This window comes from Babylonia areolata, chromosome 17 (genome assembly GCF_041734735.1).
Source record: "Babylonia areolata isolate BAREFJ2019XMU chromosome 17, ASM4173473v1, whole genome shotgun sequence".
Classification (NCBI taxonomy): Eukaryota; Metazoa; Mollusca; class Gastropoda; order Neogastropoda; family Buccinidae; genus Babylonia; species Babylonia areolata.
The window spans coordinates 6,280,319-6,285,318 of NC_134892.1; the positions used below are offsets into that span (position 1 = coordinate 6,280,319).

At 41.1% G+C, this 5,000-nt stretch overlaps 1 protein-coding gene across 1 annotated transcript in view; it reads left to right on the plus strand.

Annotated features, from left to right (window-relative positions):
* Window positions 1–1,857, plus strand: part of LOC143291611 (uncharacterized) — a 19,552-nt gene extending 17,695 nt beyond the window's left edge. Inside the window, exon 8 of the mRNA XM_076601564.1 lies at window positions 1–1,857. This exon is cut by the window's left edge and continues 2,769 nt beyond it. The gene's annotated coding sequence lies outside the window, so the exon portion shown is untranslated.
* Window positions 1,858–5,000: the final 3,143 nt, after the last annotated feature.

A 5,000-nucleotide genomic window follows, 5' to 3' on the forward strand; every position in this document is an offset into this window, starting at 1 on the left:
AGCTTCTCTCTGTCTCTCTCTGTCTCTCTCTCTTTCTCTGTCTCTCTCCCTCTGTGTCTCTCTCTGTGTCTGTCTCTGTCTGTCTGTCTGTCTCTCTCTGTCTCTCTCTCTCTGTCTCTGTCTCTCTCTGCCTCTCTGTCTCTCTCTCAGTGGAGAATACGTCGCCACGATGCAGTGTTTTGATGATTCTTGTTTGTGTGTGTCGCACTGCTTTAAAGTGTCTTTCTTTCGCTGAAAATATCTTCGGAAAGTGCCTTCTCTCTGTCTGTCTGTCTGTCTGCCTTTCTCTGTGTGTCTCTCTCTGTGTCTGTCTGTCTGTCTTTCTGTCTCTAATGGGAAGTTTAAAAAATCGGAACTTCCCGATTTTGTCAAGACCTGTCTTAATGTGAACCTCACTTGGAAGAGAGGGAAGATGATGACACCAACGACGATAATGATGGTAATGATGACAACTGAGAGAAATGACAGACTAGTTAATTAATGTTTTTCTTTATTTCTAAGTACGATTGTGTGTGTGTGTGTGTGTGTGTGTGTGTGTGTGCGCACACGCGCACGCGTGCGTGTGTGTCTTCTTTTAGTTGTAAATTCGTGCTCCGGATTGTACGAACCGATTCTCCACAAAGGCACAGTAGATCATAATGCAGACTAAATAGTACCTGCGAGAATGAAAGGCATATCCAAAGTGAGAAAATCAGTATTATTCCACACAAAAAAACCCCTGTTTATTTAAAACATGTGAATGATTTTTGATACAGACAATGGTCCAGGAACGAATGTCTCATCACTGTTTATCCCATTCATTTACTCATGCCTTTTATTTATGCACTGGAATTTGTCATTCCTTCACCGTAACCAAAGGGAAGTAACATTCCCTTTCCCGTGCTTTTAAATTTGTTTTGGTAGAGTAGCTTGGAATGGAAATAATATGATCATAAAACGAATGGTCTATTGGGGGAAAAAAAATCAGTCGAGATTGATGTGAATAAAACGCGTTATATCGAACTGACTCTTTTTTTTTAAATTAAAAATATTTAATCATGTTAGAATTTAACTTATTGACCTGTGTATCCACCTCAGTCATCTTAAAATGAATCCATTAATTGTGATACGAATTTTTAAGAAAGTATACTGGGTCTGTTTGTCTGTCTGTCTTGGTGTATTGGTTTGTTTGTCTGTCTGTCTGTCTGTCTCTCTTCCCACTTTATCTATGTGCATATTTGTCATTTTCTTCTCTTATATATTATCCTTGTAAATTTATCATTTCTGATTACCTGCAATTTTCCTTTGCGATGATGATATGCTAATATTAATAACCCACACCCGAAACTCCAGCCCCCTTGATAAAAAAAAAATTCTTTGCTAATGCCAAGTATCTGATTACGCCAGAGGTCGTTCTTTTTCTCCCAGTGTTTTAAGATACGTGTTGTAAATGATTTTTAGTCTTTGAGTTCTGTCCACCAAATAGTTGAAGTGAATTCGGGTGATTCTTTGTGCTAGATATGTATATAACTTTTTTCAACAACAAGAACAACAAAACTCTGAGTGATTCTTTTTATCTTAGAAGTGTATAACTTGTATTTTACGGTTTAATTCATTCTCGCTGTGTGCGTTTAAAATTTTTTTTGGTTCAAATCAGACGATGATGACATACATACAGAAACGCACGCACACACACACACACACATACACACACACACACACACACACACACACACACACACACACACACACACACACACACACATTGTGCTTTTGGGGTTTCTAAGTGGACGTAGAGAACTGTGATCTGCCAAAACCGCTGGACATTACAGCGTTCAAATACAGAGGCATGAAAAAACTTTGGAATAAAATGTTTTCAATATACACTGATTTCCATTGCCTGTGTGTGGAAACTCCTTTCTTTATTATCATTTCTGTGTGTGTGTGTGTGTGTGTGTGTGTGTGTGTGTGTGCGTGTGTGCGCGCGCGCGTCTGTTGTATATTTGTGTATGTGTGTTCGACATAACGCTAAGTCTCATCCTCTTGTCGGCTCTTCGAACAAGAGAGAACAGATGAGTCGCTGCTTAGGATGACAAGACTTCCGCAACACGCACGCACGTGCTTCACCAACAGATACACTGTCAGTGACATTATCAATCACTTTAAGACGCAGCCATCCAACCATCCCCCTTCGAATTTGCACAGATGATGCACTGCGATATGTATACCTAGTTCATGCTGTGTCATGCCACGTGTATCCCATATTACTGCGGGATGCTTTTGATACTGTATCAAATAATGCGTGTCCCATAATATTGCGACATACATTATACTATATCGTACGATGTTTATCCCACAATACTGCGACATACATTGTACTATATCATACAATGTGTATCCCATAATACTTCGACATACTTCATACTGTATAATAGGAGGTGTATCTCAATGATACTTCGACATAATTTATACTGTGTCATACAACCTGTATGCCATAAGGAACTTAAAAGAAAAAAAAACCAACCCAACTAAATCAGTAAACTACACGAAGACCACGAATAAAATCTCGCACCAACAGAATGATAGAATGCTGCGAGCTGTGAAGTTAGTGACTGGTCACCAGACGAGTTGGGCACTGCACTGATTGGCCTTGATAGCTGTGTCGCACACTCAAACCGTAATTCATGTGGGGCGCCCTCTGATAGGTTGGATGGCCTAGCTTGCTCGCACACTTTAGCCATGATTCTGAGATAGCGCCTTCTCATTGGGTAAAACTTCAACTCACAGTCTCGTTTAATCTTTCAGTTAATTTAGACGCATCCACTCAAACACAATTCTTCTGTGAAGCCTTCTGATATAGTAGATCTCCGATGAAACTTCAACTTACAGGTAAGTCTTGTTTAATTTTTCGGTTAGTTTAGACACGACCACTCAAACAGTAATTATTTCAGGGCGTCTTCTTATGGAGTTATCTCCGATGAAACTTCAAGTTAGAGGTATATCTCGTTTCACTAATGTTACAGTTAGTTCAGGGTAGGTAGGTAGGGTAGCATTGCGAGGGTAGGGTAGCATTGCGAGGAAAGTGGGTAGGTAGGGTAGCATTGCGAGGAAAGTGGGTAGGTAGGTAGGGTAGCATTGCGAGGAAAGTGGATAGGTGGGGTAGCATTGCGAGGAAAGTGGGTAGGTAGGTAGGGTAGCATTGCGAGGAAAGTGGATAGGTGGGGTAGCATTGCGAGGAAAGTGGGTAGGTAGGTAGGGTAGCATTGCGAGGAAAGTGGGTAGGTAGGTAGGGTAGCATTGCGAGGAAAGTGGGTAGGTGGGGTAGCATTGCGAGGAAAGTGGATAGGTAGGTAGGGTAGGATTGCGAGGAAAGTGGGTAGGTAGGGTAGCATTGCGAGGAAAGTGGGTAGGTAGGTAGGGTAGCATTGCGAGGAAAGTGGGTAGGTAGGTAGGGTAGCATTGCGAGGAAAGTGGGTAGGTAGGTTAGCATTGCGAGGTTTCAGTTTCAGTTTCAGTAGCTCAAGGAGGCGTCACTGCGTTCGGACAAATCCATATACGCTACACCACATCTGCCAGCAGATGCCGGACCAGCAGCGTAACCCAACGCGCTTAGTCAGGCCTTGAGAAAAAAAAAGAAAAAGAAAGGTGAATAAATAATAGATAAGCTTACATAAATAAATACATAAATAAATAATACTTATAATATAAAAAGGTAGTAGTAATGATAATAATAATAATAAAAAATAAATAAATAAATAAATAAATGAATAAATAAGATAATGATAATAAATAAGCAAATAAATGTAAAACATGAAGACACACATTCACACATACACCCACACATGCATAACAGATATGCACCAAACATGCAGTTTCACAGATATGAAAGCACAGTCAAATACATATAAACGTACATCAGCTCCAATACACACACACACACACACACACACACACACACACACACACACACACATTACCCTGCACCTCCTCTACCCCCCTCCTCCACACACTCATTTCTAGTCTACGTATCGCAGCTTCCACGGCACACACACACACACACACACACACACACACACACACACACACACACACACACACACAGATGAACACTTACTTGTACAAGCACACACACACACACTCCCATATCTCCCACCCCCAACCCCACACACATATATACAAAGATATATATATATATATATATATTTAGATATAGATATAGATATATAGATATATACGTTCCAATATCCTGTTGCTCCCACAGTGTAGGCATGCATACACTCACATACCTCATCCTCTACCCCAGCTCCCCCCCGCGCCCCCATCTCCCCCTCACACACACACACACACACACACACGCACGCACGCACGTGCACAGAACTCTCCTGACACTTGTGTACACTTACACTCTCACTGGAAATATTAGGATTATCGATGCCAAATTGTATATCTATGTTTGATAATTTTACGTTGAAGTTTGTTACTGCAAAGGAACTGTTGAGAGAGGAAGATGGAGGGAAGACCGAAACTTGACTTCATCAAGTTTTTGCGCCTTATACATATTAGTAGTAGTAGTAGTAGTTCTTTTTTATGTATTTATCTATTATTTATTCAACCTTTTTTTCTTTTTTCTTTTTTTTTCTCAAGGCCTGACTAAGCGCGTTGGGTTGTGCTGCTGGTCGGGCGTCTGCTTGGCAGATGTGGTGTGGCGTGTGTGGATTTGTCCGAACGCGGTGACGCCTCTTTGAGCTACTGAAACTGAAACTGATAATTTTGCTGGAGTCTGTCTGTCTGTCTGTCTCTCTATCTCTCTATCTATTTATCTATCTATCTTTCTTTCTTTCTATCTATCTGTGTGTGCGTGTGTGTGCTTATAACCCCCCCTCTCTCTCTGTCTCTTTCTCTCTCTCTCTCTGTCTGTCTGTATCTCTCTGTGTGCTTATAATTCTCTCTCTCTGTATCTCACTCTCTCTCTGTCTCTGTCATCATCTCACTCTCAGTCTCTCTGTCTCTGTCTCTGTCTC